The following is a 25,839-nucleotide window of genomic DNA, read 5'->3' as shown; positions in this document are numbered from 1 at the left end:
TAAATTCTATGATTCTATGTCTCGTCTCCATTTGTGGAAACCGGGAGTGATTCCTGCCAGCGCCACGTCACGCCGGCGGGTGGGAACATAGCATGCCCCCAGAAGATTCGGCGTTAAGCTGATGTTGAACATTAAAATATAATTGAATGGATGGTAATCGGGCGTGTACCTGTTTACGTCTGATGGGAGAACCTGGTAACACCGCAAACTGCTTTGTGCCCGGCGCAATTCCCATTCCAGGCCTCTCCCGGAATTTTCCCAACATAGCAGAATTTGCAGCAGGCGCCACGCGGCCGGGAAATCTCTCCCAGCATCCTCTACAGCACGAGCAGCTCAGGATGCTCACTGCTCAGAAGCTACAGGATCCTAGCCTCAGTTTAAATATCAATCAATATTACACTTGGAGCATGATTGCTCTCAGTCAGAGTCCAGCCTGCTACATGTAGGAACACACATATAACAGAATGACTGCTGCTGTCGTATCTACATGTTATAAATGAATAAAACTTGCTTCAATTGGATATATTTCCACAGTAATTTATTAGGATTTGCAAAGGCCTAATAGAGCATTGGCTCCATCTGCTGGCCTAAAATTATTGTGCTCCACAGGCTGGGCCATCATGATTAGAATTCCAATGCTACTTATATATTGGAGTGAGCTGTATTGGCTTCCCTTGAGCTGCTGAGGAATTGTACTGACACTTAATTAACTGCTGGACCACAATGATCAAAAAGAAAAGCAATAATGAATAGAACAAAACATAAGCATGTAAAAAACTCTAAGAAAAGCTTGTTGCTGGCTCACAGAATCTACATGCAGAAGGAGCATTCGGCCCATCGTGTCTGCACAGAACCCTCGGAAAGTGCACCTCATCCAAGTCTATGACCTGCTGCTTAACTTATTTTGACATTTTACTCAATGCTCCCAAAAGGGAACAAAGTCCCCTAGCGAGCGCGTTTAGCCGCATGTTTCCCGGAGCTCTCAGTGCCGCGAAACACATGGCTATTCAACATGACTTAGGTTGAATAAGGGGGGAGAATCCCGCCGGCTGTTCTGCCGCAATTCCCATCGTAATCCAGATTTTTTGAGCTAGGAAGATTTTTTTTAAATTAAGGGGCAATTCAGCGTGGCCAATCCATCTAACCAGCACATCTTTGGGTTGTGGGGGTGAAACCCATGCAGGCACGGGGAGAATGTGCAAACTCCGCACGGACAGCGACCCGGGGCTGGGATCGAACCCGGGTCCTCAGCGCCGTAGTCCCAGTGCTAACCACTGCGCCGCCGTGCTGCCCTGAGCTTCGGGAGATTGAGGAGCCCATCCCTGTCGACCCTGACAGGCCCGCTGCTATTTTACGCTCAACTGAGAGTTGATTGGCAGCAGGCGGGACTTATGTCCGCCCTTGGGCAGAAGTCCTGCTTGGCGAGCTGTCGACTGATCAGATTGGTTGACATCTCTGGAACAGCGCTGCAGTGGCCAGGAGAGTTCCAGGACTGCACTTCAGGCAAGTATCGGGGGTCCCGGGGCGGGAGGATAGAGATGTCTTGGGGAGGTCAGGAGAGGATTAATCCCGGTACCAGATGGTAGGCCAGGAGGAGTGAGAGGGCCTTCAGATTAAGCGCCCTCCTTTCCCGCCCGAGATGGAGATTTCTAACTTTTGCAGTGTCCCATCCTGCTCTGTCCGGCAACCACCAGGCTAAAAATTGAAGCTGGGTGGGGATTGGGCCAACATGACCATTAAGTGGCTACTTAAAGGCCTTAATAGGGGCCAGGGCTGTCTTCCCGCCCAAGGCCCTGCCACCCACCTCACATCCTGCTGGGAGGGAGTCTAAAATTCTGGCTGATATATCTTGCTTCTGTTGACCCAATTTCTGCATATTCGGCATGTGTCCAATCTCCCATGAGAAAAATAATGTTTATCCATTATGTTAAGTTTTTGAGTTGGAGTTTTTCATTGTTCGAACATAAGAAACACGAGGTCGGCTAAATTACCCCATCAACCCGTTCCACAATTTAATATCTTGGCTGAACGCCTCCATCAATTCTGCCTTCCTGCCCTATTTCCCTTGATTCTCTTAATGCTAATGGGCCTAATTCACAGCCATTCGGCGGGGGGGGGGGGGGGGGGGGGGGGGGGGGGGGGGGGCTCCCCTGAGGACCTTTGGCTGCTCTACCCTTTGAGGTGGGGGGTGGGGGGGGGGAGAGCTGACTGGTGGTGATTTAACCTGAGGGGCAAATTTGAGAAGGCGGGGCTTTCATGAATAACCTCAGCCATTACGGGGAATTAAAACCATTTGAAATATATGAGGGTTAGAGCAGGTCATGCACAGTTGAGATCAGTCATGGCTAGCCACTTCTGCAATTTACATCACCATCTGTCACGTAAAAAGTGTCACTTTAGATGGTCATTCCGAGGAAGCACAGAATGACACTTTGAATCTTGTGTGGCATTTCATTCAATTTGCTCGTTGTCCCACTCCACTGATTGTCAGGCACTGAGATATCAACAAACATTATTGGAAGTGGCAATTGTGAAGGATGGACAAACATTCTGAGCAATTGATTGCTTGTGAATAGCTGTTGATCTAATGACGGACAATATATGCCAATTCCCTTTTTGTTTCTGTATATCTTCAAAGGATGTTAAGTGATAAATCAGGGCTGTATTTAGGGCAGTAAGCATTCTCTGTTTCAGTTTCCAAGGCACAGTTCTATATTTAAGATGGGGCTACTTAAAAGGCAACTGGACTTGTTTCAAAGTGCATATTTCACAGCCACCATTACAGACTCCTTCAGGTCCAATTTATATTCCTGCAATGCTGATGAAACTTTCTGACCTGTGTAGCAATTTTCTTAATTTTAACTACTACCTGAGAACATTTGAATCTTTAATGACCTTGGTGAGGTAAAGTTTGAGTGAGAACGGGATAGAACTTGCCTCTGAAAGACAAGAGAGCAAATTGAAATGGAAGTGTCTGAGCAGGGCAGATCAAGCACTGGTGTCAATGGCCCAGGGGCGGAATTCTCCCTCGGCTGACACCGGAGTCATGAAACGTGATTGGGCAGAGAATTGGTTCCGACACCGAAATCGCGGCGTGCGCCGATTTCACGCCAAATCACAAATCTCCGTTGCCTCGGCAATGCGTTCCAGACAGCATGTATAGTAAATACCGTTTGCGTATCATTAGCGGGTCGACCCGGTATTCTCCGGGGCTTCTGCAATTCTCCCCTCCGATGGGCCGAGTTCCCGAAGGAGCGGTTCACTTGTGCTTCTAAAAATTGTGAAACAGGCGCTGTGGCTGCTGAGGGAGACAGAGGGCGTATGGAAAGTGCCCAACATCGCCATAGGGTGCTGCCAGTTGTGCCGCTGGCCGGGGGCTTCTGCCAGGGCCAGGGGGAGTAGTGGGGGGTGGCCAGGACGTGGGTTGTGGCGTCCGGGTGTACAGCACGGAGCATCATTGCCACAGCCGGCAAGGCAGCTATGCAGCTGCGCACGATGCTGTCAGCCCACCGTGAACTTAGGGCCACGTGTTGTATGGGTGCCCCCCCCCCAGGCCACCCCCCTGGATGCCCTCCTGCCTCAGCCGACCCATCAGCTGTATGGGGGCGCTCCAGCACAACCAGTGCCACCTTGTTGGCTGGGGTGAGCTTGTGTGGGGAGTGTAATGTGAATGTGTGGCTGCAGCTTGCAGCCTCCCGAATGTCAATCACGGGCCCGGCGAATCCCGCACCGTTTCTCATTGGAATCGATTGTGTTCCACGTGGCGCCGGCACGAGCCCCTCCACAGTCGCTGAATCGGTCCAGGTTCCCCACCAGTTTTGCTGTCGTGGAAGTCCTATCCCGGCGTCAACACATAGTCGCAAGAACAGACAATCCCGCCCCAGATCTTTTGGTCTCAGGATCGTTGGAGACTAGATATACCCCTCAAGATGAACTTCATAACCATGAGGATGTCTTGGCTCAAATGACTCCATGGAAATTTCCCAGAAAGTTTCAATTTCCAGTGGGCAATTTTATTGTTCCTTGGCCCCTTCAACTAAGTATCCAACTCTGAATCAGAGTATTGAATTGGGACAGTTGTGACTTACACATCTGGATGTTTACCCAAAATTAGACAGAAAATTGTAGTTTAACTGCTGGGTAACTATACAACTGACACCCCTGACTGACTCCCCGCTAAGTTCTCTGTCTACCCCATCTGACCCACCCCACAATTCCCCTTGACCTGACCTGTCAAACCCCCACTATTTGACTCCTCCCCCCCCCCCCCCCCCCCCCCCCTCCGACCCTCAACTCCACCAGGACCCGGCTTGACTAGCCCCCTACCCTCCCGCCGATCCCCCAACTCCTCACTACTTGACTGACCCTGTCCAGATAACCCCTCCTGACCCAACCCTGAACCCTGGTCCACGTACCCACTCACCCACCTTACCCAAATCACAAACCTCACCCAGACACTCAGCTGCCATGCTACCCAGCTGCCACCCTAATCACCCACATTCCTACCCAACCACCACCCAACTAACCTATCACCCACCCATCTGCTACCCACTTACCATTTACCTCACCCACCTATCCACTTCTACACTCACCCATTCGAATGAGTAAGACTGAGTGGAGCAAATGGGGGAAAATATTTTATGTAAAGGTAAAATGGTCCAAATCAATGGTTTTACAAAAGCTGTAGTTACCAATATTTAATGAGGTTTTCCAAAAAAATTCAGTCACCCAAAAAACACAAATTCAAACTGAACTTGAGGTAAATTTCACAATATGGTCTCGAAAGGCGATCGCATTCAAGCTGAAGCCAATTCATTTTCATCAGTCCAAACATTAAACCTCAAAGGTAAAGAGCAAGGGATATTTGGCCTCTGTCTGAAAAATACCTGTTTGTATTGTATTTGACCCTGAGATAACCTTACAACCCCATATTCTCTCCATTGCCACGACCGCCTGTTTCCATCTCTGTAACGTGGCCCATTTCCACCCCTAGCACAGCTCTGCTGCTGAAACTCCAATCGGTGCCCACGTTACCTCTAAACCCAGCTATTGCAATGCTCTATAACTTTGCACCTTCTGTGAACTTGAGCTCATTCAAAACTTTGCTGCTCGTGTCCTAATTAATCGGAAAGTCCTGTTGACCTATCACCCCCGTGCTTGTTGTCCCATTTTGGTTCCCGGTCTGGCAGCACCTTGATTTTAAAATTCTCATCATGGTTTACAAATCCCTCCATGAGCTTGTCCCTCCCTTTCTCTGCAACATCATCTTGTTGCGCAAGCCTCCGTGGTCGCTGCACTCCTCCAATTCTTGCACATTCCCAGCTGTCCTTACTGCACCGTTGCCAACCATGCCTCCAACTGCATTGTCAAAAAGCTGCAGAACTCCCTTCCTGAAGCCCTCCGCCTCGCTCTCCTCCTTGTGGACACTCCCTAAATCCTACCTCTTTGAGCAAGGTCGAGGTTGCCTCTCCCAAATTCCTGGTCTTATCTCCTTGTGGGTCTCGGAGTCAAACTTTGTTCAACGATGCTCTTTGGTCTCCGTCGCCTCGGCAGCGCCATCAATGCGTTCCAGACAGCGTTTATAGTAAATACCGTTTGCGTATCATTAGCGGGTCAATCCGGTATTCTCCGGGACTTCTGCAATTCTCCCCTCCGATGGGCCGAGTTCCCGAAGGAGCGGTTCACTTGTGCTTCTAAAAATTGTGAAACAGGCGCTGTGGCTGCTGAGGGAGAGAGAGGGCGTATGGAAAGTGCCCAACATCGCTATAGGGTGCTGCCAGTTGTGCCGCTGGCCGGGGGCTTCTGCCAGGGCCAGGGGGAGTAGTGGGGATCGCCAGGATGTGGGTTGTGGCGTCCGGGTGTACAGGCACGGAGCATCATTGCCGCAGCCGGCAAGGCAGCTATGCAGCTGCGCACGATGCTGTCTGCCCACCGTGAACTTAGGGCCACGTGTTGTATGGGTGCCCCCCCGCCCCCCAGGCCACCCCCCTGGATGCCCTCCTGCCTCAGCCGACCCATCAGCTGTATGGGGGCGCTCCAACACAACCAGTGCCACCTTGGTGGCTGGGGTGAGTGTGTGTGGGGAGTGTAATGTGAATGTGTGGCTGCAGCTTGTCAGCCTCCCAAATGTCAATCACGGGCCCGGCGAATCCCGCACCGTTTCTCATTGGAATCGATTGTGTTCCACGTGGCGCCGGCGCGAGCCCCTCCACAGTCGCTGAATCGGTCCAGGTTCCCCACCAGTTTTGCTGTCGTGGAAATCCTATCCCGGCGTCAACACTTAGTCGCAAGAACAGACAATCCCGCCCCAGATCTTTTGGTCTCAGGATCGTTGGAGACTAGATATACCCCTCAAGATGAACTTCAGAAGGTCGAGGTTGCCTCTCCCAAATTCCTGGTCTTATCTCCTTGTGGGTTCGGTGTCAAACTTTGTTCAACGATGCTCTTGTGAAGCACTTTAGCATACTTTAGGGTAATTTGTTTTTAAACTTTACTTTGTTAAGTATATGAATGCAAGTTGTTGTGGTGCCGTGTGAAGGAACATATGCACGGCCAGCCAACACAGTGGCCAAGTGCTGAGGGTTAACCTGATACCACGGAGCTCGCTGTTGCTCTTGGCTCTGTCTTGTTCCGAAAACCATTTTGAAATATCTGCAGCATTCGTGCTGTTCAGCATATATGTTGTGACACCCGCCTACGTGATTTAAATACCTTCCAGTGTACAGCTGAAATGCCAGCCTGACATATGCATCCTGTTTTCACAGGTAAAGTGAGACGCACTTTACAACAAACATTTGACAATGTGCGGTTTTTTTTGGGTTGCAATAAATGACTCAAATCTGCAAATGACATTTCACAAGGAAGATGCAGTTTGATGCTCTGATAAGCAGACTTAGCGTGTTCCTAATTCTTGAGGCTGGCTCTCCGTAAATGCTTCTCTAAATAAAACACATTTCAATCTTCACTGGCGCAAATTGAAACCGATCTGAATTCCCTACTTTGATGCAAGATACCAAATCGGGAATTCAAGGAATCAAATGGGGAATTCAGAAGAAACATCTTTACCCAGGGAGTGGTGAGAATGTGGGGCAGCCAAAGGGCGTTGTTGAGGTGAGCGGCGCAGTCACATTTGAGAGGAGGCTAGATACATAGAGAAGGGAGAAGAGAATAGAAGGTCATGATGATAAAGTTATGGTTCCGGGATTCTCCGATATCGCGGCCAAGTGTTGACGCCGACGTCAAAACCGGCACGAGCGACGCCGGCGTCAACGGTCCTCCAGGCCCAGTAATTCTCCTGTTCTTCGGGGGCTAGAATGGCACCAGAGTGCTGTGCACTGCTCCGGCGCTGAAAGCCGGCCCTGCACGGCCGGCGCAGGTCCGCCACGGCCATCTCCGTGCCAGCCGCTACAGGGGCCCGGCACGGAGGAACATAGGCCCCCCCCCCCGGAATGAGCGCACCCGCCAATCGGTAGCCCCCGATTGCGGACCTGGCCACCGTGGAGGCCCCCTCCCGGAGTCGGAACCCGCCGCCCCTCCACCAGGACGGCCCCCGCTGCCAGAACGCTGAGGTCCTGCCGGGTGGGACCATATGTAAACCACGCCGGCAGGACTTGGCCTAACTCAGCGGGCACTCGGCCTGTCGGGCGCGGAGAACCACCACGGCGGCCGCATTCAACGGCCCCCGACCGGCGCTGCATGGGTTGCCGGAGAATCGGCGGCCCGGCGCCGGAGCGGCGTGGTGGGATTCCCGCGTCCTCCCCCTGGCGATTCTCCGACCCAGCGCGGGATGGAAGGAAAGTTGGGAGTGGAGCATAAAAGATATGGGGCTGGATTCTCCATTTGGGAGACTAAGTGCTGAGGCCCGTGGAGCATGTGTAGACTTTCACCACTGAAAGAACAGTGTGAAACCCTCACCAATTCTGGGACCGGTGAGGGGCTAGCACCGGCGCCGACTGAAACTCCCGTGGACTGCGCTGAAAATGGCCAGAGAATGGCCGGGCCGCGCATGCGCACGGCTGACGACCTGCACCGGTCGTGGTGTACAACATGGCACCGGCCATGCGCGAACCGAACCCGCCAGCCGCGACCCCGCAGCCCACCCCCTGGCCACTCCCTGGCCACCCCCCACCAGTCCCCCCAGCACTCGCACCAGCGGCACGGATCCCGGCCGAGTGTGGCGGCGCTGGATACAGTCTGCGACCGGCACGCCGGGTTCCCGCACGGTTGGGACCACACGTGGCCCGTGCCATCGGGAACCCGGCCCATCGGGGGCGGAGCATTGCGGGTGGGCCGACCGATGACCCGGCAACAGCGTTGAAGCGGTGCACAGCACAACGATGCCTGTTTGGAGGGGGCGGAGCTTGGCGGACCGGCGTCAAACCAGTGCCGGCCCCCATTTCGACGTGGGAGTCCATTCTCCGCCCAGTCGCCGAGCATGATTTCAGCATCTGCCTACGGAGAATCCCGCCCATGGGTTGGTTGAGCTGAATGGTCACTTTCTGTGCTATATATTCCATGAAGTCCTATGTAACTCTATGAAAGGAGTGGTCCTAACTCTAGATGGTGATTTAGAGACAAAAGGGTGGCACAGAGGCTCACACTGCTGCCTCACAGCGGCTGGGACAGGGTTCGAGTCCGGTCTTGGGTCATTGTCTGTGTGGAGTTTCATGTTCTCCCAATTGTCTGAGTGGGTTTCCTCCCACAGTCCAAAGATGTGCGGTTTAGGTGAATTGGTCAATGCTAAATTGCCCCTAAGTGTCCAAAGGTGAGGTGGGGTGGACTTTCGGAGGGTTGGTGCGGACTCGATGGGCCAAATGGCCTCTTCTGCATGGTAGGGTTTCTATGATTCTATGAAAAGCTTCAGGATAGGGAAAACATTGGGTTGAATTTTGCCACTTAACTGAAAGACCCTCCGCTGGAGTCAAAAGCTGGGCAGAACACAGGGTGGCATGTTGCTGGCTGCAGCTAATGAAGAGGCCACAGCTCGGGTCATTGTCCAATGAAGGATAGCGGCCCACTCCCAAAACCTGCTCGTCCAATCTGAAGCCCAGCAGCTCAGCAGCGCCACCAATAGTAGTGGCCAGTGCTGAGGTTGCAGCTCCAGGGGCAGGGCTTTCACTGACAGGGTGCCCTTGAAGAGAGGTGAGCGAGGTTCGAGTAAGATTGATAGCCACAATGTAGTGTTAGAGGGTGGGGATGGAAGCGTGGAGGGGGAGGGTGGCAGCAATCATGGACCACCATTGAGGGTTGGCATTGCCAACTGTGAGCCACAGAGCACCGCCTAAGGAGCGCTAAGCCTGAAGCAGGTCCGCTTGATGTAAAATGCCCATGGAGGCGGGAGGTGGCCCTTAATTGGCCACTTAAGTGGATCAATTGGCAACCTAGTGGGCAGCCGAACTGGCAGGTTTCCCATTGCTGGTAATATGGCATGGCAGTGAGAATGTGTCAGGCTTTGCACTCACCAATCATATCCTACCCTCCACTCACCCACAACCTGCCATTTTGACAGCCCTTCTGTCTCCCAGCCCATCGCCAATAGACCAGGAAAATTCAGCCCATGATGAAGGCTCTCATTCTATGTCACTGTAACAGTGTGCAAAGCCGTAAAATAAGGATTGCTTCTCATTTCAGTGGCACTATTGTGCGTAAAAGTGTAACAGATTTAGCGTATCCTGCATCATGCTTATTGCCAGTGCAAGAGAAAAGCTGATGAAGGCTCTCATTCTATGTCACTGTAACAGTGTGCAAAGCCGTAAAATAAGGATTGCTTCTCATTTCAGTGGAGTAAGTGCAGAGTAGAAATAGCTGCTCCCGAGACTTGTGTTACATTGCCAGGCTGAACATCACACTGTGGCTGGCAGCTGAGAGCTCTGCGCACTCTTGTACTCAATTTTAAAAAAGAGTGAGGCCTACAATTTGGAGAATCGTTCCCGTTTTACACCTGTAAGCACCCAATGAGTGGCAAATACATTCCCTGCTGCTTGCAATATTGCTAAAGGTTTAACTAAAGGCATCAAGGGTTCATGTCTGTCGCAGATGTTTTGCCTTTTACGCATGCAAATAGGGGGGACAACATCTATTTCGGCCCTGAGCTGCCCTGACACAGCCAACTCTGTTCTGTAGTTCATCCAAAGTCATGATGAGTTGCAACAACTCACCGAGACTCCTTCGACAGCACCTTCCTAACCCGCAACCTCTACCACCCAGACCGACTAAGGCAACACCACCACCTGCAAGTTTTCCTCAAAACCACTCACCATCCAGACTTGGAAATATATCGTTGTTCCCGCACTGTTGCTGGGTCAAAATCCTGGAACTCCCTCCCTAACATCACTGGGGATATACCTATACCACATAGATGTCAGCGGTTCAAGAAGGCACCTTCTCAAGGGCAATTAGGGATGGGCACAAATGTCGGCTTACCCACCGACGCTCACATCTTGTGAAAGAATGGAAAAAAAGTTCTCTCATGTTCCATTCTAGCATGCAGAAATATTGTTGTGAACTGGAAAATACCATTTATGGTTGATGGATCTTTGGATACTGAGTGAATTAAAGAATATTGGGTATGTGCGGGAAGATGACATTGGGGTAGAAGATCAACCATGATCGTATCGATTGACAGAGCAGGTTCAAAGGGCCACATGACCTACTCCTGCTCCTATTTCTTATAGTAAGAAGTTTTACAACACCAGGTTAAAGTCCAACACCAGGTTAAAGTCCAACATTGTTTCGATGTCACTAGCTTTCGGAGCGCTGCTCCTTCCTCAGGTGAATGAAGAGGTATGCTCCAGAAACATATATATAGACAGATTCAAAGATGCCAGACAATGCTTGGAATGTGAGCATTAGCAGGTGATTAAATCTTTACAGATCCAGAGATGGGGTAACCCCAGGTTAAAGAGGTGTGAATTGTCTCAAGCCAGGACAGTTGGTAGGGTTTCGCAGGCCAGATGGTGGGGGATGAATGTAATGCGACATGAATCCCAGGTCCCGGTTGAGGCCGCACTCATGTGTGCGGAACTTGGCTATAAGCTTCTGCTCGGCGATTCTGCGTTGTCGCGCGTCCTGAAGGCCGCCTTGGAGAACGCTTACCCGGAGATCAGAGGCTGAATGCCCTTGACTGCTGAAGTGTTCCCCGACTGGAAGGGAACATTCCTGCCTGGTGATTGTCGCACGATGTCTGTTCATTCGTTGTCGCAGCGTCTGCATGGTCTCGCCAATGTACCACGCTTCGGGACATCCTTTCCTGCAGCGTATGAGGTAGACAACATTGGCCGAGTCGAACGAGTATGTACCGCGTACCTGGTGGGTGGTGTTCTCACGTGTAATGGAGAAAGTGCTAGAGAAACTAAGAGGTCTAAAAATTGATAAATCTCCGGGCCCAGATGGGCTACATCCTAGAGTTCTAAAGGAGATAGCTGAAGAAATAGTGGAGGCGTTAGTTATGATCTTTCAAAAGTCACTGGAGTCAGGGAAAGTCCCAGAGGATTAGAAAATCGCTGTTGTAACCCACCTGTTCAAGAAGGGAACAAGGAAAAAGATGGAAAATTATAGGCCAATTAGCCTAACCTCGGTTGTTGGCAAGATTCTAGAATCCATTGTTAAGGATGAGATTTCTAAATTCTTGGAAGTGCAGGGTCGGATTAGGACAAGTCAGCATGGATTTAGTAAGGGGAGGTCGTGCCTGACAAACCTGTTAGAGTTCTTTGAAGAGATAACAAATAGGTTAGACCAAGGAGAGCCATTGGATGTTATCTATCTTGACTTCCAAAAGGCCTTTGATAAGGTGCCTCACGGGAGACTGCTGAGTAAAATAAGGGCCCATGGTATTCGAGGCAAGGTACTAACATGGATTGACGATTGGCTGTCAGGCAGAAGGCAGAGAGTTGGGATAAAAGGTTCTTTTTCGGAATGGTAACCGGTGACAAGTGGTGTCCCGCAGGGTTCAGTGTTGGGGCCACAGCTGTTCTCTTTATATATTAACGATCTAGATGACGGGACTGGGGGCATTCTGGCTAAGTTTGCCGATGATACAAAGATAGGTGGAGGGGCAGGTAGTATGGAGGAGGTGGGGTGGCTGCAGAAAGATTTAGACAGTTTAGGAGAGTGGTCCAAGAAATGGCTGATGAAATTCAATGTGGACAAGTGCGAGGTCTTGCACTTTGGAAAAAAGAATAGAGGCATGGACTATTTTCTAAACGGTGACAAAATTCATAATGCTGAAGTGCAAAGGGACTTGGGAGTCCTAGTCCAGGATTCTCTAACGGTAAACTTGCAGGTTGAGTCCGTAATTAAGAAAGCAAATGCAATGTGTCATTCATCTCAAGAGGCTTGGAATATAAAAGCAGGGATGTACTTCTGAAGCTTTATAAAGCATTAGTTAGGCCCCATTTAGAATACTGTGAGCAATTTTGGGCCCCACACCTCAGGAAGGACATACTGGCACTGGAGCGGGTCCAGCGGAGATTCACACGGATGATCCCAGGAATGGTAGGCCTAACATACGATGAACGTCTGAGGATCCTGGGATTATATTCATTGGAGTTTAGGAGGTTGAGGGGAGATCTAATAGAAACTTACAAGATAATGAATGGCTTAGATAGGGTGGATGTTGGGAAGTTGTTTCCATTAGCAGGGGAGACTAGGACCCGGGGGCACAGCCTTAGAATAAAAGGGAGTCACTTTAGAACAGAGATGAGGAGAAATTTCTTCAGCCAGAGAGTGGTGGGTCTGTGGAATTCATTGCCACAGAGGGCGGTGGAGGCCGGGACGTTGAGTGTCTTTAAGACAGAAGTTGATAAATTCTTGATTTCTCGAGGAATTAAGGGCTATGGAGAGAGAGCGGGTAAATGGAGTTGAAATCAGCCATGATTGAATAGTGGAGTGGGCTCGATGGGCCGAATGGCCTTACTTCCACTCCTATGTCTTATGGTCTTATGGTAATGGTGGTATCCATGCCGATGATCTGGCATGTCTTGCTGAGATTGCCATGGCAGGGTTGTGTGGTGTCGTGGTCACTGTTCTGAAGGTTGAGTAGTTTGCTGCAAACAATGGTTTGTTTGAGGTTGCGCGGTTGTTTGAAGGCAAGTACTGGGGGTGTGGGGATGACCTTGGCAAGATGTTCATCGTCATCAATGACGTGTTGAAGGCTGTGAAGAAGATGTCGTAGTTTCTCCGCTCTGGGAAAGTACTGGACGACGAAGGGTATTCTGTCGGTTGTGTCCCATGTTTGTCTTCTGAGGAGGTCGGTGCGGTGTTTTGCTGTAGCACTTTGGAACTGTCGATCGATGAGTCGAGCGCCATATCCCATTCGTACGAGGGCATCTTTCAACGTCTGTAGATGTCTGTTACGCTCCTCCTCGCCTGAGCAGATCCTGTGTATACGGAGCGCTTGTCCATAGGGGATGGCTTCTTTAATGTGTTTAGGGTGGAAGCTGGAGAAGTGGAGCATCGTGAGGTTATCCGTGGGTTTGCGGTAAAGCGAAGTGCTGAGGTTACCATCCTTGATGGAGACGAGTGTGTCCAAGAATGCAACTGATTTTGGAGAGTAGTCCATGGTGAGTCTGATGGTTGGATGGAACTTATTGATGTCATTGTGTAGTCGTTTCAGTGATTCTTCGCCGTGGGTCCAAAGGAAAAAAATGTCATCGATGTATCTGGTGTATAACGTTGGTTGAAGGTCCTGTGCGGTGAGTAGGTCTTGTTCAAACTTGTGCATGAAGATGTTGGCGTATTGGGGTGCGAATCTGGTCCCCATGGCTGTTCCGTATGTCGGGATAAAGAACTTGTTGTCGAAGGTGAAGACGTTGTGATCCAGAATGAAGCGGATGAGTTGCAGAATTGCGTCTGGAGATTGGCAATTGTCGGTGTTGAGTACTGAGGCTGTTGCAGCAATGCCGTCATCAAGGGGGATGCTGGTATAGAGTGCCGAGACGTCCATTTTGACGAGGAATGTTCCTAGTTCAACTGTCCATGGGTGCTGAGTTTCTGTAGGAAGTCCGTCGTGTCGCGACAGAAGCTGGGAGTACCTTGTACGATGGGTTTCAAGATGCCCTCGATGTGGCCAGAGAGGTTCTCACACAGGGTCCCATTGCCTGAAACGATAGGACGGTCTGGTGTGTTGGCCTTGTGTATTTTCGGTAGGCAGTAGAGATCTCCAATGCGGGGAGTACGTGGGATGAGAGCACGTAGGTTGCTCTGAAGATCTGGATCCAAGGTCTTGATCAGTCTGTTAAGTTGGCGGGTGTGTTCCTTGGTCGGATCTGCAGGTAACTGTCTGTAGTGTTCTTGGTTGTTCAGTTGTCGGTATACTTCTTTGCAGTAGTCCGTTCTGTTCAGTATGACAGTGGCCCCTCCTTTATCTGCTGGTTTGATGACGATGCTGCGGTTGGTCTTGAGAGCGCGGATGGCATTGCGTTGTGCTTGGGTGACGTTCGGGGCTGTCTTGTGAATGCGACTGATGAATCTGGCATTGACGCGACTCCTGACGGCTTGAGCATACATGTCGAGTCTAGGGCACCGGCCTTCCGGAGGGGTCCAATTCGACTCTTTCCTCTTCGATTGCCGCACCGCAGATCTCTCGGTCTGTTGTTCCAGTTCATTGATAGTCTGCTTGGGTTCGCTGTTGGCCTCTTGGGGTCTGTGGAAGAATTCCCGGAGCCTCATTCGCCTGATGAATTCCTCCGTGTCTGCCGCAAGACTGATGGGGTCCATTTTGGTGGTGGTGCAGAAATTGAGCCCTCTGCTGAGGACTTCGATTTCATCTGGTTGAAGGGTGTAGTCTGACAGGTTGACAATAGATTTCCCTGTATTGTTTTCTACTGTGGTACCGGGGGTGGCTTGGTTGCTGCTGGTGGTGATGCCGAGTTTCTCAAGCTTCCTGTTCTTAGTATGCATATAGGTGGCATAGTATTGTTGTCTCATCTGTTTGGCGGTGTTCCGCAGCTGGTCTGCTGCATCCTGAGCGCAAGTTGAGAATATGGCCTCTATCTTGGTTTCCAGGTTGCGTCGTCTGCTGTAGAGCTGGCGTACGAGGTGGTTGAGGAGTGTGCGAGAGGTGCGACGGCAGAGTCTCTCAGTGTAGTCTGTGATGTAGGTCGACTTGAGTCGACGTCTCGGCACTCTATACCAGCATCCCCCATGACGACGGCATTGCTGCAACAGCCTCAGTACTCAACACCGACAACTGCCAATCTCCAGACGCAATTCTGCAACTCATCCGCTTCATTCTGGATCACAACGTCTTCACCTTCGACAACAAGTTCTTTATCCAGACACACGGAACAGCCATGGGGACCAAATTCGCACCCCAATACGCCAACATCTTCATGCACAAGTTTGAACAAGACCTACTCACCGCACAGGACCTTCAACCGATGTTATACACCAGATATATCGATGACATTTTTTTCCTTTGGACCCACGGCGAAGAATCATTGAAACAACTACACAATGACATCAATATGTTCCATCCAACCATCAGACTCACCATGGACTACTCTCCAAAATCAGTTGCATTCTTGGACACACTCGTCTCCATCAAGGACGGTCACCTCAGCACTTCGCTTTACCGCAAACCCACGGATAACCTCACGATGCTCCACTTCTCCAGCTTCCACCCTAAACACATTAAAGAAGCCATTCCCTATGGACAAGCGCTCCGTATACACAGGATCTGCTCAGACGAGGAGGAGCGTAACAGACATCTACAGACGTTGAAAGATGCCCTCGTACGAATGGGATATGGCGCTCGACTCATCGATCGACAGTTCCAAAGCACCACAGGAAAAAACCGCACCGACCTCCTCAGAAGACAAACATGGGACACAACCGACAGAATACCCTTCGTCGTCCAGTACTTTCCCGGAGCGGAGAAACTACAACATCTTCTTCACAGCCTTCAACACGTTATCGATGAAGATGAACATCTTGCCAAGGTCATCCCCACACCCCCACTACTTGCCTTCAAACAACCGTGCAACCTCAAACAAACCATTGTTTGCAGCAAACTACTCAACCTTCAGAACAGTGCATTTCAAATGCACTCCAAATGTTTTTTAAACATGGTGAGGGTTTCCGCCTCTGCCACCCTTTTGTGGCAAAGAGTTGCCGGCCCCCACTGCTCTGTGGATGAAAACAATTCTCAACTCCCCTCTAATCTTTAAATTTATGGCCTTTGGTTATTGACCTCTCTACTCAGGGAAATGGATCCATCCTATCTAATAATAATAATCTTTATTATTGTCACAAGTAGGCTTACATTAACACTGCAGTGAAGTTACTGTGAAAAGCCCCTAGTCGCCACACTCTGGTGCCTGTTCAAGTACACAGAGGGAGAATTCAGAATGTCCAATTCACCTAACAGCACGTCTCTCTTGTGAGATGAAACCGGAGCGCCCGGAGGAAACCCACGCAGACACAGGGGGCGGGATTCTCAGCCGGAGGCCGGGCCTGAGAATCGCTGCAACCTGCGCGAATCTCGCCACGCCGCAGAGCAGAGAATCAGCGCCATTGGCGCCAGCGTGGTCAACGCCGGTAGCGGCCCCCCCGCCGATAGTCGCCCCGAGCAGCCGTAGCAAAAAGCTCGAGTCGCGCCGGCGCCATTCACACCTGCTCTCAGCCGGCGGGACCTCGGCGTGGAGGGGTCCGGGAGCAGCCTGTGTTTCTGACCCTGGGGGGGGGGCCTCCTTTGTGGCCTGGTCCGCGATTGGGGCCCACTGATCAGCGGGTCGGCCTCTCGGGCTAGGGGCCACCTTTCTTCTGCGCCAGCCCCTTTAACCCTACCCCATTTGGCGTTGCGGACGGCGCGGAGAAGGGAGCCACTGCGCATGCACGCATTGGCGGCGGTGCCACTGCGCATGCGCGGACCCCGCAGTGCCCAGTTGACGCCGGGATCAGCAGCTGGGGCGGCGTGGGTCGCTCCAGTGCCGTGCTGGCCCCTGAATGTGCCGATCATTTTAATTCTTTCCAATTCTGAACAACTCAGTTCAAAATTTCATTCCACCTACGGCACCAAGGCTGCATTTGTTAAATGCACCAATGATATTCTATGTGACTGCATCTATTGTACAGTATTTCTCCCTGTACACCTCAGCCACTCCACAGTTTTCAATTCAAAGCATTTTCCCCCGCCATCTCTTATCCGGGTTCCATTTCTCAGGAATCACCGTCTCATAGTTCAATTAATATTTGTCCCAATGGTGGGCGGCAGGGTGGCGCAGTGGTTAGCACTGCTGCCTCACGGCGCTGAAGACTCGGGTTCGGCCCCGGCCCTGGGTCACTGTCCGCGTGTGGAGTTTGCACCTTCTCCCCCTGTCTGCGCGGGTCTCGTCCCCACAACCCAAAGATGTGCAGGGTAGGTGGATTGGCCACGCTAAATTGCCCCTTAATATTTGTCCCAATGTAGCCACCTACCATGGCTTCTCCTTAGAACCCCATACCTCTGGTATGCCTGAATGTTCGATTACAGGCAACTTCATATTCCTTTTCTACTTTGAGTGACCTCCCCTGTGTTGAAACTTCTTATTGGCTAAGAGCTCATGTTTCCAACTTGCTGGAAAAATGTTACATAGTTCTCAATCACAATATTATTAACAACGTGAAATGGTAATGTTGAATGCGGAGGAAATTAAATCCGTACAATTTTGGAAATGAGATTAAGGCATAATGTTGAGTCGAATGAAAGTTGGAAGCTGCAGAGCTCCCACAATTTGACCTGAACAAGGGCCAGTATAAAATGGCTTCATAATTCTCCTTCTATAAATGAACAAACTTATCATTAGCAATGGAGTGGCACTCCACAAAGTTTCATTCTTCCAATTTGTAGCACCATTAAATAGTAGAAGATAGCTTTAGGCAGCCAATTCCTGGAGTAATTAATTTGTATCGTTGCTGTGTCATCATGAGAAGTTCTAAATCACAGCACGTTCTCAAAGAGAAAGAGAGATAAAAGAGATTTGAATGGTAACTCATCTCAGCCTCTCGCTTCAGTGTCCTATTCTCTATTCAAGGGGGGGGGGGGGGGTGAATGGGCTGCTTATGGGAGTGACACAAAATCTGAAAATCTATCTGGCGTAAAAATTCAGATGCAGGGGCTCTTGGGAGGCATTGTACGAGTGGGCTAAAAAGGTCTAAAACCTGGAAAATATCTCAGACAGCAAGGTGTCTTACCAGAAGTGGCCAAACCGTAAACTGGGGTGTTATTTGGTCGGTTAGTTTTGTTATGGGCCAGGCTTTAGAGAACCCCAAAGTGTATCATGGAGTTCACCTGATCCACAACTTTTAATAGATTGTGGTATGGGGAGCACACGGCCCACTCTACAGGTGTGGAACAGCAGAAATGGAAAAGTATTTTTTAAAGCAAAACAATGTTTATTCTATGAACTCAAGTTAACCTTTTTAAAACATACAGTGAACATCTTAGCAACCATTAATTCAAATACAACCCCCAAAGACTACAACACTAAGTAATCCTTAATAACTTCCCAAACAACATCTAGAAGACAAAAGAAACACCTTTTAGCAGAAGCACATCAGGTTTACATTCACTACTGAGAACACTTATAATTCTGAATTCACCAAAATGATCAAGAGATAGTCTTTTCATGGCAGAGAGATCAGCAGTACAGCTGCTGTGTCTGGCTTCAGCTCCAACACTGAAAACGAAACTAAAACACATCCTGCAGCAAACAACCTAAAACAAAAGTAAAAAGCTGACGGACAGCCCAGCTCCACCCATACTCTGACATCACTGCAGTAATATGAGCAGCCAAACATTTCTTAAAGCGACATTCTCATGACAGTTTAAAAAGAATTCTGGAGACCTTCACCATCAGGACTGTCATGACCTGAGGGAGAGAGGATTAATAATAATAATCTTTAGTGTCACAACTAGGCTTACATTAACACTGCAAAGAAGTTACTGTGAAAATCCCCTAGTCGTCACACTCCGGCGCATGTTCGGGTACACTGAGGGAGAATTCAGAATGTCCAATTCACCTAACAGCACGTCTTTCGGGACTTGTGGGAGGGGATATTGTACCCGTGAAACCCAGAGGTGAAAGCTATTGTGGGATCGGACTCCTGACTTACCCTGCATGAATAAAGAATGGTGTTTCATAGAACTGTGTAGCTGCTTAATGCCCCACATGCTGGAGGAGAATGCTTGTGGTCCTGTAAGACATATTTTGACTATTTCAACTGAAATTTACCTTCTCACTTGAAGTATCATTTGCATTTTAATTCATGTTTGATTTGCATTGGTTCTGATTTGTGTTAAAGTGAAAGTTACAAAAAGTTAAATCTTGGTAATTTTTTCATTTGGGGGTCTTTATGGTATTTGTGGTCATTCTGGTTCATCGTTCCCCGACGGGATCATATCGGACCTTTTCTCTGTGAAGGCACCTTTCAAACCTTGTCCTAAATGATAACTGAGTTAATGGCCCGTTAACGTTAAGTATTTAATATTTATCTAGCGCTGGGAGTTGGTATTGAGCTTTCTTTTCCTTTATCTTTTCATGGGATGTTGGCGTCGCTGGCTGGGCCAGCATTTACTGCCCATCTCTAATTGCCCTTAAACTGAGTTTAAGGGCAATTAGACCATTTCAGAGGGCAATTAAGAGTCAGCCACATTGCTGTGGGTCTGGAGTCACATGCAGGCAGACCAGGTACAGATGGTAAATTCCCTTCCCTCGCGAGCATTGTGTATGATAATCGATGATGGTTTCATGGTCACCATTACTGAGACTAATTTTCAATTCCAGGCTCCATCAGCTGCTGACCTTTTTAACACTTGTCCCCTGACATTAGCCTGGACCCCTGGATTGCTAGTTCAGTGACATGGAAGACTGTGCACTGTCTTCCCCTGGCTTGTCAAATAGTGAAACTAAAACTGGTACTGTGAGGAATAACATATAGAACATACATACAGTGCAGAAGGAGGCCATTTGGCCCATCGAGTCTGCACCGACCCACTTAAGCCCTCACTTCCACCCTATCCCTGTAACCCAATAACCCCTCCTAACCTTTTTGGACATGAAGGGCAATTTATCATGGCCAATCCACCTACCCTGCACATCTTTGGACTGTGGGAGGAAGCCGGAGCACCCGGAGGAAACCCACGCAGACACGAGGAGAACATGCAGACTCCGCAAAGACAGTGACCCAGCGGGGAATCGAACCTGGGACCCTGGCACTGTGAAGCCACAGTGCTATCCACTTGTGCTACCGTACTGCCCACTGTGCTATGGTGAGCCATGATGCTTTGGTGCCCATGTCAATACATTATCTGATTGAAGCTTGTCCTATGTTTTTGTGAGAGATGTACACAGCCCAATGATGTTCCAGGCATTTCATAATATGTCTAACTGAACAATCAGTGATCAACATTCGACTACAGTAACGGGGATGGGAGCAATGCACATTTTCGAGAACCTTGTTGAAATCACTGTCACATATTATATTTCTGGTTCAATTGCAGCATTGTGTTGGTATTAGATCATTTGACCATTATGATACAGCCCAATAAGAATATTACATCATCACGTAACTTTTAAAAAATAAATTTAGGGTACCCAATTCATTTTTTCCAATTAAGGGGCAATTTAGCGTGGCCAATCCACCTACCCTGCACATCTTTGGGTTGTGGGGGTGAAACCCACGCATAGACGGGGAGAATGTGCAAACTCCACACGGACAGTGACCCAGAGCCGGGATCGAACCTGGGACCTCGGCGCTGTGAGGCTGCAGGGCTAACCCACTGTGCCACCGTGCTGCCCTATCATCCCGTAACTTAACAACATTACTTTCTTTCCCTCTCAATTCACCTTACAAACATGATACAAAATACTGCTTGGGATGGAAGGAATGATAAACATTTCTTTCTGTCATGTTGCTGTATAGAGCCTTGGTCAGACCCCAATTGTAGTACTGGATTCAGTTCTGACAGCTGCACCTCAGGAGGCTTCTATTGGCCTTGAAGGGAGTGCAGTGCACTGCAGGTTCACTAGAATGGCACCTTAAATTAAAGGGTTAAATTAGGAAGACAATTTGCATAAACATAGCTTGATACTCTCTTCTCATGGAATTTACAGTGCAGAAGGAGACCATTCGGCCCATCGAATCTGCACCAGCCCTTGCAAAGAGCACCCTACTCAAGCCCACGCCTCCACCCTATCTCGGTTACCCAGTAACCCCTCTTAACCTTTTTGGACACTAAGGGCAATTTATCATGGCCAATCCACCTAACCTGCACATCTTTGGACTGTGGGAGGAAACCGGAGCACCCGGAGGAAACCTACGCACACATGGGGAGGACGTGCAGACTCCGCACAGACAGTGACCCAAGCCGGGAATCGAACCTGGGACCCTGGAGCTGTGAAGCAACTGTGCTAACCACTGTGCTACCATGCTGCCCCCATTACCCTGTTGCCCCTTTGAGTGTATAGATTAAGGTGTGATTCAATTGAGGTGCTTGATTTGATTAAAAGGATTAGATGGCGTAGATCAAGAAACTATTTCCTTCGGTGAAGAAATCCAGAACCAAGGCGTGTTACCCCAGAATCAAAGCCAGGCCATTCAGGTTCAAAATCAGGAAAGATTTCTCCACAGTAAAGGTAGTAAAAATACACAGCTCATTCTCACCTCCCCACCCCCACCCCACCCCCGCCCACACACACAGCCCCCCAATGGTGCTGCATTTTCAATCAATTGAAATTTACAAGATTTGGGTGAACAGGTTTTTATTAGGTCGCGATATCAAGGGAGATGGATCAGAGATGTGTAAATGGGGTCGAGACACAGTGATAATCTAATTGGATCACCCAAGTTCACATTCCCCTGCTCAGCAGGCTGCGGCTTGCTGTAATGTGTAGCTATTGTCTCATTGTGTGCTGTTGGCGTGTATATTCTGTGTGAGCAACATCTTGATGCAGCTGGTGACCTGTTTAAAGTAAATGAGTTCATGCATTTTTATAAAAGAGCAAAGAATTGTCACACAAATATGCTAAGTGCAATTGTGCTAGTGTCACACAATTCTTGGTTACCTCTTAATTTTTAAATGATATAGGGGAATTGGATGTTGTGTCTGATTGGGAAGTATAAGTTTAAATCCATGGTCCGAAGGCTTGCTAACATTCAGAACAAGGCATCTGCTACTGGGCTAGTTTACTGGTGCTGCTCTGGGCAAGAGAGAAAGGGACTCATGCTACGTCATAGAGTCAAACAGCACAGAAAAGGCCCTTCAGCCCATCACGTCTGTGCCGGTCAAAGACAACCACCTAACTATTCTTTTGTTTTGTTTTAAAAATCCTTTTATTGGCATTTTCAAAATTATATACATTGCCGTTCATCTTCACTTAGTGTTACAGTCACAAACGTTTCTTCTTCAGTTTCTGTCGCCCTCTGGCTCAGCATACAATCCTCCCTGTCTCCCCCCCCCCCCCCCCACTCCAGCTCCTCTCTCCTTGATCCCCCCTCCCTTCCCCCCTTTTTCACTGCTGCTTCCCCCCCTCCTCCAGCCCCTCCAGCTCCTCTCTCCTTGACCCCCCTTTTTCACTGCTGCTTCCCCCCCCCACCCCCCCCCCCCCCCACCCCGCGGTCCTCCCTCGCTTTCCTCTTTCTATCTTGGCTCTGGCTATTTATTTATGTGTTAGCCACAAACAGGTCTCGGAACAGTCGGGTGAATGGCTCCCATGTTTTGTGGAAGCCCTCTTCCGACCCACGGATGGTGAATTTGATTTTGTCCATTTGGAGAGATTCCGAGAGGTCGGACAGCCAGCCTGCAGCTTTGGGCGGTGCTGCTGACCGCCAGCCAGCCTGCAGCTTTGGGTGGTGCTGCTGACCGCCAGCCAGTCTGCAGCTTTGGGTGGTGCTGACCGCCAGCCAGTCTGCAGCTTTGGGTGGTGCTGCTGACCGCCAGCCAGTCTGCAGCTTTGGGTGCTGCTGACCGCCAGCCAGTCTGCAGCTTTGGGTGGTGCTGCTGACCGCCAGCCAGTCTGCAGCTTTGGGTGCTGCTGACCGCCAGCCAGTCTGCAGCTTTGGGTGGTGCTACTGACCGCCAGCCAGTCTGCAGCTTTGGGTGGTGCTGCTGACCGCCAGCCGAACAGGATTCTACTGCGGGCGATCAGGGAGGCAAAGGCAAGGGCGTCCGCCCTCCTCCCCAGGAATAGATCTGGCTGGTCTGATACCCCGAAGACCGCCATTTTCGGGCAAGGCTCCACCCTCATCCCTACCACTTTGGACATTGCCTCGAAGAAGGCTGTCCAGTACCCAGCAAGTCTGGGGCAAGACCAGAACATGTGGGCGTGGTTCACCTAAACATTCTAATCCCATTTTCCAACACTTGCCCCATAGCCTTGTAAGCGCTGGGATCGCAAGTGCACATCTAAATACTTCTTAAATGTTATGAAGGTCTCTGCCTCCACCACCTATATTAATTCTTCATTTTTTTAATGGAGTTGAACTGCCCCATTGGTCTAGTTATAAAGTTAATGGTCAATGTTATGTGGGCCTAAAAATGGAAGATTCAATCCCTGACCTGTCCTGAGTTAGCAGATCGCATGATGGAGAACTACCTGGTAGGAATTGGTCTTTATCAGCATTCTCTGGGCGGGGAGAGAGGGATGGATCAGAGTCCTCTGGCTTGACAGCTATCCCATGAATTATGCCAGGAAATGCTTGGAGGTGGGAATCTGCTGAGGCTATGATCTGGCTCACCCATGATGCTTTGCAAAATGAGAATAAGGGGGTAATTTCATCGAAACTTAGTGGACAAGAAATAGTAGGATTGGGCGGAGCGGAAGTTCCAAACTCACCTCTTCATTGGTTCACCAATGAAGAATGAGCACTGAGGCAAGGAAGGGGCCAGAAGCACAGGAATCTGAAGACTCGGCATCTTCAGGAGAACAGGGGGAAAAAGTTGACTTTTAATTGTCAAAAATAAGATATGGGATGTTGATCATTATGAGCTCCCAGTGAAGTTGAGTGTCACTACAAGCTTGCACTTGGAGTCACTGCACTGTTGAATTAATAAATTGTGGTCGGTCAGTTAGAATGAGTCTACACAGAGCAGATACACAATACCTCTCCCCAAGAAGAAGGGAAAATTGGAGAGATCATGATTCCAAAGTTCCTTTTGTATAGTTCTCTGTGACTAGTTTTACAAGAGAGTTGCCAGAGACCACCTGGCTGGATGGTCTGGGGGGGGTTGAGGGAGGCTTAACTGAGTGGCTAAAGGCGAGGGGGCATGTTCGCTCCACAGGGGGGGAAAGAAATAACAACACAACAAAAATGTGTTTCAGGAAAAGGTAAGCAATGTCACATTGATTTCACATGTTGGGGCATGCTGAAAATGCTAACCTTCAATACGTTCCCTTTTATGTGTGAGCATTGTAGAAATGCTTGGTTTTTGCATGATTCTGAGTGGCGGAATTTAACTTTTTTTTCTTATAGTCAGCATTATTTTGAGTGGGATGTTGTTGGCTAAACTTTCAAACACTTCTTTCACTGAAGTGGGAGCGCAGTCGCAGAAAAGTAAACTTTCTTTTTCTCAAAACTAAAGCCTGTACATTCATTCTCGCAGGGAGAGCAGCTGTATTATTTAAATAAATAAAACTTTAACATTTACCTTGCATTGTTTCCCCACAGAGCAGCTTCCGTTCTTCCAAAGACACTTTTCTTTTGGTTTCAAAGTTTTTCTGCATGCTTCACCCTTTTGAGTTTGATGACAGGGATAGGCGAGCTCGGCAGCGCTACATTTCACCTTTGCTGAGGGAACTAAGGACTGAATAAACCATTTTCTTTCCAAGTTCTATGAAAACATTACATCAGGTCAGTGGCTTGTGCGATCGCCCTTTTAATCCCTTGAACTTCATCTGCATCGAAAACTTTAAACGTCAACGTGCGGATTGTTTACTCTTTCTCGCCCTCTATTCTGATTTGTAGTTATTGGACCCGGAAGGAGGGGATTTCCTTTCACGCCTTCTGGCAGTTTTGTGTCGGAACATGCCAGGGCGAACTGACAGAAGTGGCTTTGACAGCTCATCGTGGTTGTAACTGAACAGCTCAGCTCTCCACCAAACTATCCTGACTGCGTAGAGAGGAAGTCATTAATTTTACCTATAAATCATTGTACGAGAGTTTGCAACTTTTCTCTCATTTCCTCCCGGAAAGAAATGTTTTAATTTTGGGGCAGTGGCCCTTATCCATGGGCAGGTTTGAAAAAGTGAATGCTGATAGATATTGATGTTTTCTTTTCTTTCCTCTTTTAGTTTATGTCCAGAGAAGAGTTCGCAAGATCATACTTAGATAATCCCATTTTAATTTAACCATCCAAAACAGCCCTTAACTCGTCCATTGTCACATCTATTTGCTTACTAAATGGTTTAAAGACACTTCCCTTCACATTTTAACTTGAAAGGTTTTTGCAATGCCAGTTCTTGGGAGTGTGAGTTGATAATAATGTGGGGTTAATGACAGGGCATCAGTGACCTCAGAGAACAGTGGGGTCTATCTCCTTAAACAATGGAATTTAGACATTGAGCTAGTAAACAATCAACACGTTGACGTTCAAGCATTGAGCTAGAAACGAAAGAAAGATGGAGAATGAAATCAGGTGGACTCAAATCAGGAATAGAAAGGGAATTAAAGAGGCAGAACAGCAATAAAACAAGTTGTATTTATGTAACGCTTCAAAAGTAATAAATCGCCCCAAGACATTTCGCAGAAGCGTTAGAAATAGTGGGTGGGAAGGGCGGCATGGTGGCACAGTGGTTAGCACTGCTGCCTCATGGCGCCAAGGACCCGGGATCGATCCTGGCCTAGGGTCACTGTCCGTGTGGA

The 25,839-nt window shown here is 49.2% G+C and overlaps 1 long non-coding RNA gene across 1 annotated transcript in view; it reads right to left on the bottom strand.

Moving 5' to 3' along the window:
• The window catches only part of LOC140393505 (uncharacterized), a 174,066-nt gene extending 149,217 nt beyond the window's left edge, over positions 1-24,849 (bottom strand). Inside the window, exon 1 of the long non-coding RNA XR_011935633.1 lies at positions 24,626-24,849. This is a non-coding gene — a long non-coding RNA (uncharacterized lncRNA). The remainder of the gene's footprint in view (positions 1-24,625) is intronic.
• Between the last annotated feature and the right edge of the window lie 990 nt (positions 24,850-25,839).

Source organism: Scyliorhinus torazame, chromosome 17 (genome assembly GCF_047496885.1).
Source record: "Scyliorhinus torazame isolate Kashiwa2021f chromosome 17, sScyTor2.1, whole genome shotgun sequence".
NCBI lineage: Eukaryota > Metazoa > Chordata > Chondrichthyes > Carcharhiniformes > Scyliorhinidae > Scyliorhinus > Scyliorhinus torazame.
The sequence above is the reverse complement of the archived record's forward strand: the minus strand, read 5'-3'. Positions and strand labels throughout refer to the sequence as shown.